This window comes from Bufo bufo, chromosome 9 (genome assembly GCF_905171765.1).
Source record: "Bufo bufo chromosome 9, aBufBuf1.1, whole genome shotgun sequence".
Classification (NCBI taxonomy): Eukaryota; Metazoa; Chordata; class Amphibia; order Anura; family Bufonidae; genus Bufo; species Bufo bufo.
In genome coordinates this window covers 83,477,744-83,493,205 of record NC_053397.1, presented here as the reverse complement: position 1 = coordinate 83,493,205, position 15,462 = coordinate 83,477,744, and positions in this window count along the sequence as shown.

Below are 15,462 nucleotides of genomic sequence, written 5' to 3'. Positions count from 1 at the left end.
AAACAATTAGATGAATCATACAAACTGGAATGCTCAAAATGCCCATGTTGGGAATTTATGTACTGATTCATATGCAAATAGCTGTCTGCATACTCAGATATCTTGATGTCTTCCCTACTGCAATGAACTTGCTTTGATTTCATCTACATATTGATATATTTTCCTTTCTGTATAGGTAAATTGATTTAAGAAGATAAATTCTGATAATGTTCCCCCATAAATAAAGCCAACCCAATAAGCATACTCACCTCCTTGTGTCAACAGCTTTGCACACTGCAAGAAGTGAGTGGCTGCCTTTTAGGGTACGGCCACACGGTCAAGTTTTCTGATGCAGTTTTGAAAGCCAAAATCAGGAGTGGATTATAAAAAGAGAGAAAGTATAAAAGACAGATAAAGCTTTTTGAAATTCACTCCTGTTTTTTCCTTCCTAAACTGCACCCAGAAAACCGGACTGTGTGGCCGTACCCTTACAGAGACTTTGGGATAGGGGAATAATGCCCAGAAGCATGCAGAAGAGTAGAATCCCTCACCCAGGAGTTATTGATTACTACAGCCAACAAAAAGTCTAGTGGAAAACAGGATAATATCACAGAGGATCATTCAATGTAAAATAATAAGTCTTGCCTGAGCAAGTGGACCTTACAGATGTATGCGAGAACGTTAGATATAAAAACATTAAAAGCCAGTCTCCAAAAGCTGTAGGACAGCAGAGTAAATGATTCTGCTATTGTGGGCTGTAGAGATCCTGGAGAAAAAAATGAAGCAAGGAGGGATAGTATAAAGGACCATTTTCTGCAGCTGAACGTAAAGCAAATCCCCGATATCCACCTAGTTTTTCCTTTTTGACTTCGATAATGCAAGAGAGAAGCAAAAGAAAAAAGAAAATCTCACCTGGTTACTCTTTTATAAGTATATAAACATATTTTTTCTTCTGTGAGTAAATACAGAAGATTTATCTGGCAGCCAAAAGCAGACTACAGACCACACTATGGATCTTATCGGCAGATAGATGACAGACTGCCACAAAAGCAGTCTACAGCTTATTGGTGTAAAAATGTAGGTAATTTAAATATTTTAAAAATCCCAAGCTGCTTGGCTCCATTTAATGAATGGTTCCTCCTCTAATGGAATCCATACAGTAAAAGTTCTCTAAAAGACCATCTCTTTGATAAGACCATCCATGATCTAGATCAGATCACCTCCAGACCTCAGAGATTTTTCAGTGACAGATTTTCAATTTTCCTGTGTATCTTTTTTTTAGGTTATTTTACCATGTGTACTATCACTTTTACCACCGCATGTGTATAGTCTTGTAGACAGTTTTCCTAAATGTGACATCTCTAGATCTCAATGCCGTATACACAACCTCAAACATTTCTAATTAAAAAAAGCAAACTAGTGCTGCTTCAATATATTTAAAGGGAGTCTGCCACCTACTCTGAACGTTTTAGACCGCCCTGATCGTGTTAAAGAACGTTTGTCCTCCATTAAAATAGTACCAATCTTGTGTCTGTCCCAAGTGCCATGGGGCAGAGTTACAGCTGCAAGTGCCCAGGCCCCTCAGCTATGTGCCCAGATAACCTCTCCCCTTGCACTCCTCTGGCCTGCCCACCTCTCCGAATTCATCCTCCTACTCTGGTTTGAAGTTTCTTGCAAGCGCCAGTCACCGCTGAGCCTGTGCATGTGCACTGATAAGTTCAGTGCCTCTCCATACTGTCCTTGGAGTATCTGGGTATTGGGAGACATCATTAGCATCAAGAAAAGTTGACTGCTATAGCTGAAGTCCATTTCTGTTGTCTAGTGTCCAGTTGGCGTTGTTACTTTGACATTGTTACTGGCACACTGATTGGACAATGCATGTAAGGACACTGTTCCAACTAGTAACACCCAGATGTCAATGTATTCATCCCTTTCTATCAGGAACAACAGAGGAACAGCACAACATAGAGTTCTAAGAACTAAAATTCTTATTTACTAAAATTCACATGCCCAGAGTAGTAACAGATCCTCTTTAATCTTATCTGAACATGCAACTTTTTTGTATTTTATATGAACCCCAATGTCATTATGTAACTTTACTTGTATCTCTTGAACTTAGAGCATGATGATCAGCTTGTACATTGACCAACACTCTATTTCTACCTTGCCAACCCATTGTTCCTGTGCCAAGATACCAGTATTATTAAAAGGAAAGTGCAAGTGAGGCGCAGACAATGAGAATGACTTTCATGTCCTTTCACCGTAATTAATTTATGACATAATGAAGGTTCATTGAGCAACAGGTCAAAACTAACTGCCTGGAAAGCAATTGCAATTTATAAGGTAAGATGAGTATGTGTAATGGTCTTAATACTGTAGTTCCCTCAGGTATGGCTCCTGCTGCCATCTCCTGCAAAATAATGAACCAGTGGTCACCAGTGCTGTCTACCAGAAAGTGCCACGATCCCTCTATAACATTAATGTCCCTTTCCTCTTGATGTCGGAAGTAGGGTTGTGGTGTTTTATATTAAGCAGTGTGGGTAACACCAAGCTTTACCATTTTGCACTAATCTCAATGGTGTTCTTAAAGGCATAGTAGGCCAATAGTGGTATTACAAAAAATGAATTGGCCCAAGGCCAATAAAACGCGTTGGGCAGTGTGTTTTTTGGGATATAGCTGTATTTTGCTTGCCATCGTGGGCTCATTTATAATATATCCCTTAGTGTGCCAACATAGTTCCCTCGCTTGCTCCCTTCTCTGACGAAACTGGGCAGTCACATGGCGCATAGTAGGGACACCTAGGGACAACTTAGGAGCTGTTTAAATATACGGAGGGATCAATAGGAGAAAGAGACCCTGTCTCCCTTCCCCTCCCACTCCTTTGCTCCTGTTTAGGTTTGTTGGTACCAAATATAGCAATTTTGTACTTTTTCACCATTGAGTGATTTGTAATAAGTGTCCTGTACTGTGGCGAGCGACCTTTTCGCCCCTTTTTTGGGTATTTTTAATGATGTATTAAAAGTTAAGTCTTATTTGAGGTTACCCACCAGTTCTGTTCATTTTTTGTATTTATAGTTGGGTACCCATCTCTTTTTGGTTATCATTAGTGACCATTATACTTCCGTGGTTAATTCAATATTTATAATAGTGGTATTACTCTGAATTTTTATTACCATGTGCTTATTGTTCTGAGCCCATAATACCACAAAGTTGACAAATCATTTTAATACTATATTCGTAACGGTTTTTCCAGAAATGTGTTTTGTGATGTATCATACTTTCTTTCTGTATTTTCTAAAACTTTACAAGCTTTAGTGGCAGGCAACCACACACACAGCCTGTTCTTTGTTGACCTATTCTCAAGACCAGTTAGGATCCCAAAATGTCTGCACTTTTCAATCTGTGTTTTATGGCATATTATATTACCTCCTAACTGGTGAAGGTATAACTTCCAGAATTCTAACTAATTCTCAGACTTATGGGACCATTCTGCTAGTTATTGTGCCCCTTCATAGTCTTTCTCATCGCAGTGGTCATCTGGTAACCTTGGGGTGGACAGCAGTGCAGGCAGATAATAATGTTACAGTATATCTTAGCAATGGGATGCGAAGTTGGGGGGTTGGGGGAACCCTATTAAATCTTCAGCATTAGATTCTATTCATGTGTGTTGCCTTGTTCTGTTAGGGTCTGGTGACCTGGTTGGCAAGACAATTCTGCAGCAGTAGTTCTTGTAATCAACTACAGACAGTAGACATACCCCATAAATACAATTCATCAGGAATAGTTGGTATATGTTTGATAACCAATATTCATAATGGCCATGGCTCCATTGGAAAGAGAAGCCATGAAGGTAGTGTAAATTTGATAAAAATTTTCCAGGTGAAAAGGGTCTTCCTACAAACATCACTTATTCTCTATCCACAGAAGAGGGGGCAGGTGTCTGATTGGTAAGGGCCCTCTTCTCATCACGAGAATGGGGTCATGTGTTCTTCTGTTTTATTGAAACATTGGATGTGCCATTCAACTCTACAAGTCTACCAGACATAACCAAGTACAGCGCTCAACTACATCTTATAGTTCCACAGAGTCAAATGGAATGGCAGCAGACATGTGCAACAGCTGCTTTATTTGAGTAGGTAATGTGGGACTACTGATCTTGTGATTGGTTGGGGTCCCATTAGTTGCTGTACATACAGTACTGTACAATTTTTTTAGGCAGATGTGGAAAAATGCAGCAAAGTAAGAATGCTTTAAAAATAGAACTGTTAATAGTTTTTTTTTTATCAATTAACAAAATGCAAAGCAAATGAACAAAAGGAAAATCTAAATCAAATCAGTATTTAGTGTGACCACCCTCTGTCTTCAAAACAGCATCAATTCTTGAAGAAACTTGGCAGGGAGGTTGTTCCAAACATGTTGTGGGCTTGTTCAATTCCTTCAGTCTCTTCATGTAATCCCGGACCAACAATGAAGTTGAGATCAGTGCTCTGTGGGGAGCCATATCATCACTTCCAGGACTCCTTGTTCTTCTTTACACTGAAGATAGTTCTTATTGGCATTGGCTGTGTGTTTGGGCTTGTTGTTCTGCTGCAGAATAAATTTAGAGACAATCAGATGCCTCCTTGATGGTATTACATGATGGATAAGTATCTGCCTGTATTTCTCAGGATTGAGGACACCATTGAACAATGACCCCAAACATACAGCCAATTTCATAAAGAACTATCTTCAGTGTAAAGAAAAACAAGTAGTCCTGGAAGTGATAAGGCCCCCACAGAGCCCTGATCTCAACTTAATGGAGTTTGTCTGGGATAACCTGAAGAAACATAGAAGATCAACAGCAGAAAAAGATCACCTGGTCCATCTAGTCTGCCCTTTTATTATTTCTTTTTTTTTATCTTAGGATATGCATGTGCTTATCCTAGGCATGTTTAAATTCACTTACTGTAGATTTCCCAAACACATCTGCTGAAAGTTTGTTCAAAGCTTCAACCACTCTTTCAGTAAATTCATATTTCTTGACATTGCTCCTTTAAAATTGTGTCCCCTTGTTTTTGTGTTTAGTTTCTTATAGAGAACACTTCCCTTCGGAACCTTATTTAAAACTTTAACATATTTAAAGGTTTTGATCATTACCCCCTTTCCCTTCTTTCCTCAAGGCTATCCAGATGAAGTTCTTTAAATCTATCCTGGTATGTTTTATGCTTAAAACCCCCCCACCATTTTTCGTAGCCCATCTCGGCACCCGTTCCATTTTATCTGTCTTTTTGTAGGTGGCGTCTCCAGAACTGGACACAGTATTTCAGATGTGGTCTCACTGGCGCTATATGCAGCAGGATCACAATCTCTCTCTTCCTACCGGTTATACCTCTAGCTATACAGCCAAGCATCCTACTTGCTGTCCCTGCTGCCTGTTCACACTGTGCATTTATTTGAAGCTTTATGGTATTAGGACACCGAAATACTTCTCTTCTGAAGTCCTCGCTAACACGATAATATGATATTCAGACTGAAGGTTTCTTCTCCTTAAGTGCATTATTTCACATTTGGAAACACTGAATTGCAGTTTCCTTTGTTTGGACCATTTATCTAGTGAAGCTAAATCTTTTTCCATGTTACAAGAAATAATAATATCAACCCTATTACACACTTTTGTGTCATTGGCAAACAGATATACCTTACCTACCATACCTTCTCCTATGTCACCTTCAAATATATTAAAGAGAATAGGATCCCGGACAGATTCTTGAGGTGCACCACTTGAGATTCGTCTCTCCTCAGTATGTACCCCATTAACAGCAACACTCTGATATCTGTCCAACAGCCAACTGCGGATCCACTCAACTATCCAGGGATTAAGTCCAATCTTCAGTAATTTATCTACCAGCTCATTATGTGGCACTGTATCAAAGGCTTTGCTAAAATCAAGATAGGCACCTCCTTCATCAAGAGACAAAAGGATTTGAACAAGCCCACATCCATAGATCTATTGTTAGTTCTCCAACATGTTTGAAACAACCTTCCTGTCCAGGTCCTTCAAAAACTGTGTGCAAGTGTACCTAGAAGTACTGATGCTGTCTGGAAGGCAAAGGGTGTTTAAACCAAATACTGATTTGATTTAGATGCCTCTTCTGTTCATTAACTTAACCTTTTGTTAATTAATAAAAATAAACTATTAACACTTTCCAGTATTTTTGCCACGCCTGCTAAATACTCTTGCACAGTACTGAACCACCCATGCTTTGTTTGGTTTTTCTGGAATACTTTTTTTGCCCTATGTACAGTAACTATGTAATGCTATATTTTATCTCTCATGACAATATTAGTAGCCATAAACCTACTGTTCATTTGCAGCTTATTTTTCTGAATATGAGCAAACATGAGAGGTCATTTATTACTGATCAGATCAGATATACAAAAGATGAACAACTCCTGAGGAGGAGATTGGTGCATGTAATAGCTGCGGTCTCCTCCTCTAGCGAGCAGGCGATTGATGGGAGGGAGCGCTTCCCTCCCTACAATCGTCTGCACTATCTGCCCATGTAATAGGGCCCTTAGAACTTATAATCTTTTATTGAGTGATAAAGGTCTATTGTACATTTCCATTAATACACCTAGAGTTAGTAGTGACTATTAGATTCTAATTAATGAGATTTTTTTTATAAAAATAAAAAAGCACACCAAGGTATGTTTTTAGGTTTTACAGCAAAGATAAAATAGTTCCTTGAATTAGACGGACACTATTTGTACAATAAATTAGTACCTGTGCTGACTTCTTTTCCATAGGGTTAATGTGATACTATTAGCTGTATGAAGAGTCCCACAGCACTTAATTACAAAATGATATCTGAAAACCTAATTAAGTTTTGTTACAAAATGTAATTGAATCAGATAAACCTACTGGCTGAATACTAAGTCATGGATTGGGCTGTAGAAGACTTATTACTGAGACCTTAGAATTACAAAATGACATAATTTAACATTGGGGTTTATCGTACAGAATATTTCATTATTTGAATTCAGATCTATATCACTTGATCAATTAACATGAGTCATATAATGCAAGCAGGAATGTTATCAATATCATCTTATTAAATATAGGAATATTCAATATAAACGGCTATTAATACTATAGATATAGGTAATTACAGAGCTTGAACATTGATAAATCTTAATCTCACATATCAATCATATAGATTATTCCTTCAATCTCCAAATTCAATCTGCTACTGTTTTCCTGTACTCTAGGTATAAACATGGTACTGATGATCAGCTGCTATCTTAGTACTGCAATATCACAGTAGAACACCTGCTAAAAAAAAGCATTTGTACGTTTTACATTGAGGGTCCGGTTGTAGGACAGACCACTAATGTATGGTTGGTTGGGTTCCACTCTGGAACCCCTATCCATCACCAAAATGAAGAGGCAGTGACACTCCCTGGAGCTTGGTGTCTCTTTTCTGCATTACCCAACACAGCAATATCCACACATAAGTGCATTTTCCTGATAAGTGCAGCCCTATTTACCTGAAAGGGTTAAGCTGCAGGAAAAGAATGGAGACATTTTATTGTTTTAGAAAAACAGCATAAGAAAAATTTGTAAGGTTTTCATAGGTTGCTTGGATTTGCTACCAATGTTCAGTAGGTATGGGTCCCACCTCTGGAACCTGCACCTATCTCTAGAACAGGGCTCATAAAATGAACTAGGGTGAAAAACACAATCGCTGCCACCCTCCATTCACTTCTATGGGAGTTTCACATATAGCCTAGCACCAGCGTAGCCAAACCTGCATGGCACGCTCTCTAAACACATGTATGGAATTTCTGGAAATCTTTTTAGAACTGCCATGGAAGTGAATGGAGAGCACACCACACATGTGCAGTGCACTCTTATTCGCTTTTGGGGCTCTATTCTAGAGATAGGTATGGGTCCCGGGGTGGGACCTGCCCCTATCAGACATTGGTGGCATATCCTAACGATATTCTACCAATATGTGATATAGACCAAACCCTTTAAAATCACCAATCCTAACCACTTTACATAGAACATGGATGTGATTGAGGTGGTCTCCTTAGTTGGAACCACGTTTATTAACTGAAATAAAAGCTGCTGTAAAAAGTGGCTGACACAAGGACATGGTTACCGAGCCCTCCAGACAACAGCAAGAAACTACGCAATGTTACTCTCTGAAGGGTTAATGGGGTTGTCCAATGGCAAAAAATGTATTTTAATTGCATATAAATCATAAAAGAGTTAACTTATTAATCAATACATTATGTAATTTACTGTATTAACTGACAATGCGAAATATCGGCAATATATTTTTCGCGTACGCGCATGCGCAAATGCACTATACTGTACCCAAATGCACTATAAAGAAAGTATATTGGTATAGAACACCCCGCTTCAATCAGTTTTTTTGGGGGGCGACTGGTATATCACACCAGTAGAAATTATTTGTTCCAATAACGCTTGTCCCTCTATATACCTGCAGTATCGCAGCAGAACCGCACACAACTGCCGCACAATACAAATGCACGATAATATACTTTCTAACATAGAAAGTATATTATAACATTATACAAGGAAGGCAATCCATTAGAATATACATGAAGACAAAACGTAACCTTTAATAATTTTACTATGAGGGTCCATTCACACGTCCGTTAGTGTTTTGCGGATCCGCAAAACACGGACACCGGCAATGTGCATTCCGCAATTTGTGGACCGCACATCGCCGGCACTATAATAGAAAACGCCTAATCTTGTCTGCAATTGCGGACAAGAATAGGACATGTTCTATTTTTTTGCAGAAACGGAAGCACAGAGGTGGAAGTGCGGATCCGCAAATGCGGATGCGGACAGTACATTCCGTCCCATTGAACATGAATGGGTCTGCACCCATTCCGCAAAATTTCGGAACAGATGCGGACCCATTTTGCGGACTTGTGAATGGAAAAGATATCCCTCAAAATGAAAATAAATTAAATTATTAAAGTTAAAGGGGTTCTGCACTTTGATTTAACTGATGATCTATCCTCTGGATAGATCATCAGCATCTGATCGGCTGGGGTCCGACACCCAGGACCCCCGCCGATCAGCTGTTTGAGAAGGCAGCGGCGCTCCAGCAACAGCGCGGCCTTCTCACTGTTTACCGATTTGATACATATGCAAATTAACCTGAGATGAGTCAGAGCTTGAAAATATGACTCTTCTCTGGTCACACGAGTAAGATATGACTCTTTTATGTTAATTTGCATATGTATCAAATTGTGTTTTTTACACAATAAAAGCACACAGAGCTATGGGGACTGGATATTGTGGATGTGCTAGTGGCCATCTAGCAACCCATGGCCTCAGCTCTATACTCAAAATCCCGATGACAGGTTCCCTTTAAGGTCTCGGATTGTGTATGTCACTTTCCCATGTCAAAATGGAGAACTGTTATACATCCTGGTACCAGTAAGACAAAGAATGATATAGTTGTTACAAAAAACTAGATGTTAGAAATGATAAAATGATTGATTAAACTGTGCTGCTCTTTCACTCCTGTGTCACTTTGCTGCAATCCCCCTCCCCATTGTGTCAAATATCAAGGCTTTGATGGATGAGTTTCCTAAATTTATCTCAGCTGCTAGTACTAAATGATGCACTTTGTCAATGAATGGATCTCTTTAGAGGTGAGGTCCATGTTCTCTTGCCTGGGAAATAGAAGCTGTCATTATTGTCTATGGTAAGTCATGCGATAATTGAAAGGAAGCAATATTAGTCATCCACAGGTGGGAATTGGCAGCATCTGTTTAGTATTCGCACGGGGAGAATATGAGTGATGGATGTAACACAGCCAAAGCTTCCACTGCAAGTGTTTTCTCCCAGTTCCGAAACAATTATGCAGTTTCTCTCCCCCCACAACGCTCTCTCGCACACGTTTGCTGTCACTTATGTGACAGCTTGTACAAATGTTTAGTGTCAAGAATCGATGCAGAAGGAAGACAGCAGGATCAGACCATGGGGGCTGTAAACTCATTTGGTGAAGGTGATAAGAAAAGTGGTAAAATTATATAAACCTCGAAGGGGCAAGTAAAGGTGCATTTATACTTCTCCGATGAGCAGATGACTGTCAGGAAGAAAGCGTTCCTTTCCTACAATTGCCTGCTCTAGTAGAGGTGATCAGCTCCACCGTATGGGGATGAGAGATGGCTACTGCGATCGCTCATCCTCATACAGCTGCATTGTTTCTGGGCACCAGGGTGCTGTTTAGACACCACAATTTGCTGTCTAGAATCATGATTTAGGTGTCTGCATGAACAACCGTTTTGTGTTTCGCTTGTTTATCAGGTCATCTGTGATACCTTTAGATGGGCAGATTAGGAAGATCTTTAGCTAATTGATTTAAGAAAAATGACTACAAATTCAAGAAGTAAATGCATTAGTCAAAAGATTCTGTTCCTCTCCAACCCAAGCTATGTCTAAAGCTTTCTACCCCGCTCGCTACTGAAGAGGGACAAGCGCCTTAAGATAACTGTGTATAGATGCATTTTTGGCCCTTTTAGGCAAGACTGTGGTTTGACTGATATCTTTAGTCATGTTCAAGGCTCATTAAGGGCACAGGGACACATACGCTGCAGATTTGCTGCAGTGGATATCCGTATGGCAAATCTGTAGAATTTTATATTACCAGTAAAGTGGATAAAATGTTAGGTAAAATCTACGCACTGTGTAAAAAGAATGCGCAGTGTCAATTGCCCTGTGGTACAGATTGTAAGTTCACTGAATGTCAATTTATGTTCTGGATTTCCACAGCTATTTAGACCCTTTGCAGTTCACAGAGTGAAATCTGTGGCTAAACCCATGGAAAATGGGGTAAAATCCACAGTGGAATTTCCAGTCAGAAAATTCTGCGAATGTGGTCATACCCTGAAGGGTTGGGCACTTATTTATTGTGTAGCTACCTCCAATAGGTGGAACTAAGGAGATGGTTTTCTTCCTCTAGGAGGAAAACTAATCTGCATACCTATTGTTCATACAGAGGTATAATATACTGTAGAATATACTGCCAACAACTGTAAATCATTGAGTACCTGACCATAACCTACCATAAGATGAATATGGCGATATTCACCTCTCTAGCTTGGTTTGTGGCCATGCTTGGAGAGTCAGCATATTGGTAACATGACACATCTGAGGACCAGAAGGGAGTGGATAACTCATAACTACAGTCACCGGTGAGAAGATTACATTCACCACAATTTTCTAATGGGTCAGAGAATGAAAATGTTTCTGGGAGTGCTTCTTAAACCTTAGAAATGCAGTTAAAGGGTAAGACCAACAGAGCAACATCGGAGGATGGGGGTGGGGGGATGAGAACCTCACTGAGATACGTTTGTTAATGACCATGTGGCTTTGTGGATGAAACTGCTGATGTCTGGTAAAAGTGCGTAACCACCCTACAATCAGTTTTTATACTGGTGTGGTTCTCAGTTGTTTATACTAGAAGCTTCTGTGCACATAGTTCTTAATTTTGTATAATGGCATTCCGTAGTAGAAAAAGAATTTTGCCCTGGATACTTATATTTTGCTCACATTGTTAACAGTGATGAGCAACAGCAATGTGATTGACAGTTTTGCTATAATGACCTATACTATACACAGTTATCAGTACTCCAAAACATGATTTCACACACACACACATCCACACACACACTCATAAACAGCAAATGTAAAGAGGACCTGTCACAGATCCTGACATGTCCAGTTAAGAAAACACTTATATTCCCTATATATTCTTCATGAAATAACAAATCTGGATCATTTTTTCTAGAACTCTATGTTGTGACTACTGGGCGTTACCAGTTAGGAGGTTTGTCCCTACAAACTCTGACACAGTCCAATCAGAGCTGAAGGACACACCTCTTTGACAAGGGGAATGGAAACACCCATTTGTGTATTCATAAAGCTGTAGGAGGAATATTGGAAACGGCACAATGTAGAGTTTCACAAACACATGTTCCAGAATTGTTATTTCATTTGGTAAATACTTGTATTTACTAAGATATGTCAGGAGAACTGACAGGTCCTCTTTAACTAGCTACATATATGCTATTGACTGCTCCAGATGTTATCTCATCAATTCATTTCAGTTGTACACCCTATAGCAGTGATCGCGAACCTATGGCACGGGTGCCAGAGGCGTCACTCAGAGCCCTCTCTGTGGGCACCCGCACTCTGGAAAAAGTCTATGGTGTACAATATGCCTTAGGCTGCGTTCACACGGGCGAGTATTCCGCGCGGGTGCAATGCGGTAGGTGAACGTATTGCACCCGCACTGAATCCTGACCCATTCATTTCTATGGGGCTGTTCAGATGAGCGGTGATTTTCACGCGTCACTTGTGCGTTGCGTGAAAATCGCAGCATGCTCTATATTCTGCGTTTTTCACGCAACGCAGGCCCCATAGAAGTGAATGGGGTTGCGTGAAAATCGCAAGCATCCGCAAGCAAGTGCGGATGCTGTGCGATTTTCACGCACGGTTGCTAGGAGACAGTCTATTCACTGTATTATTTTCCCTTATAACATGGTTATAAGGGAAAATAATAGCATTCTGAAAACAGAATGCATAGTAAGTGATCAGTTGAGGGTTAAAAAAAATAAAAAAAATTAACTCACCTTCTCCGTTTGTTCGCGTAAGTCCCGGTCTCTTCTTTACTTCTCAGAAGATGAACTATGGGCTAAAGGACCTTTGGTGACGTAAGATCACATGCTCCAATCACATGGTCCATCACCGCGGTGATGGACCATGTGATTGGAGCATGTGATCTGACGTCACCAAAGGTCCTTTAGCCCATAGTTTATCTTTTAAAGAACTAAAGACCGGGAGAACTACGCGAACAACAGGAGAAGGTGAGTTAATTATTTTTATTTTTTTTAACCCTCAACTGATCACCTACTAAGCATTCTGTTTTCAGAATGCTATTATTTTCCCTTATAACCATGTCATAAGGGAAAATAATAACATCTACACAACACCGAACCCAAACCTGAACTTCTGTGAAGAAGTTCGGGTCTGGGTACCACAGTCGGTTTTTTATCACGCGCGTGCAAAACACATTGCACACGCACGATAAAAACTAAACATCGGAACGCAATCGCAGTCAAAACTGACTGCAATTGCATTCCTACTCGCGCGGGTTTGCCGCAACACACCGGGACGCATCCGGAACTAATCCGGACACGCTCGTGTGAACGCAGCCTTAGACTTTTCCTGCCATTCATCAGCGCAGGGCGCACTATGAACAGCACAGGCAGCGCATAGAGTGTAGGCAGGCTATTATAGCTAAATGATAAAGAACATAGATGATATACTATATTGCACTATAGTATTCAGGTTAAATTGCAGTGTTGACACTTTGCGATAAATAAGTGTGTTTTTGGTTGCAGTTTGGGCACTCGGCCTCTAAAAGGTTCACCATCACTGCCCTATAGTAAAAGAACATCTACTGTTTGTATAATCCTAGTGATGTAGTCATCTCAGAGTTCAGTCACGTTCAATGTCATGTTTAAAACCTTTGTTTTAAAATGTTCTTGATTGTCTCTGTCTTTGTCAGCTAATGAAAACTATAGGAGAAAATAATACAAAAGAGCATTGATTAAACAGAGAACATAAGAAGCTGCTAGACCCTAGCCCCATGTAGCACTGACAGTCTGCAGGGCAGAGGTGCAGACTTCATAAGATGCTAATTTTATGTACCATATTTCCTGCACCATTAGATAGACCTGAACACAAGATGCACCTAGATTTTAGAAGAGAAAAATACTAAAGTTTGCATCAGACCTCAGATCAGACCCCCAATCTTCATCAGACCTCAGAACAGACCCCCATCAGACCTTAGATTAAACCCTCATTCCTCCTTAGACCTCAGATCTCAGATCAGACCCCTATCAGACTTCAGATCAGACCTCCATCAGTGCTCGATACCTCATCAGACATCCAAATGAGACTTGAAATAAATACATGAACTTACCTCTCCTGCTCCAAATGACACCACCCCTTGGAGATCCATTGCACTTTCCCTACAGTCACTGCTCCTTGGATTCTTCTGCTTGGTGCGCTGTGCTGTGACCTGACTTTGCGCAGTGTCAGCTGAATTGCATGCAGGAACGATGATCTGCGGCATGGTCAGTTAATATGTATGCAGGAGGAATGCTAAGAAGGATGGACAAACTCTAGTTTTACATATATGATGTTCTGCAGAGTGATCAGATGACATGCATGCAGGATATTGCACTGCAGGCTAGTCAGCTTATGCAATACTCTGCAAATTAGTAGCAAAAAAAAAACAACTATTAATAGAAATAATTCAGGTCTGTTCTGACATTCAAATAATTAAGTAAACCAAGATAACTATAATGTGCATAAGTCTTTTCAGCCTGGTCTTCAAGTTATACCGCATATTCTCCACTAGATTGAGGTTTGGGACTTGCCATAAGACATTTACTTTCTCTAGTGTAGGTTTCGCAGTATGTTTAGGCTCATGGTCCTGCTGGAGGGTGAACCTATCTATCAGTCTCAAATTTGTGCCAGGCTAAGGCTACTTTCACACTAGCGTTTGGGGCTCCGCTTGTGAGTTCCGTTTGAAGGCTCTCACAAGCGGCCCCGAACGGATCCGTCCAGCCCTAATGCATTCTGAGTGGATGCGGATCCGCTCAGAATGCATCAGTCTGGCACCGTTTGTCCTCCGCTCCGCTCAGCAGGCGGACCCCTGAACGCAGCTTGCAGCGTTCGGGTGTCCGCCTGGCCGTGCGGAGACAAACGGATCCGTCCAGACTTACAATGTAAGTCAATGGGGACGGATCCGTTTGAAGTTGACACAATATGGCTCAATTTTCAAACGGATCCGTCCCCATTGACTTTCAATGTAAAGTCAAAACGGATCAGTTTGCATTATCATGAACAAAAAAAAAAAAAAAAATTATTTTTTTTGTTCATGCTAATTCAAACGGATCCGTTCTGAACGGATCGAAGCGTTTGCATTATAGGTGCGGATCCGTCTGTGCAGATACCAGACGGATACACACCTAAAGCAGGTGTGTGAAAGTAGCCTAAAACATGGTTTCCTCAAGAATTTCTCTGTATTTACTGCCATTCATTTTCCTTAAATTTCAACCAGTTTTCCAGTCCCTTCCGATGAAAAGAAACCCCACAGCAGAATACTGCCACCTTCATGCTTCACTGTGGGAATGGTGTTCTTGGGTTGATGGGCAGTATTGGGTTTGTGCCACGCATAATATTTCCCATTGTGGTCTTAAAGGTAAATGTCACAGATTACTGAGTGTGGACTCACTGTGCCAACTGACTGGTTTGGCTTGGGCTAAACTCTAAGGGCATTCCCCTGGTATTCATTTTTAACGAGTCTGCTACCTCTTGAGATAGTCCTGTATAGTTGGCAGCAGGGACTCTGGTGCATGCACTAGAAACTCAGGCA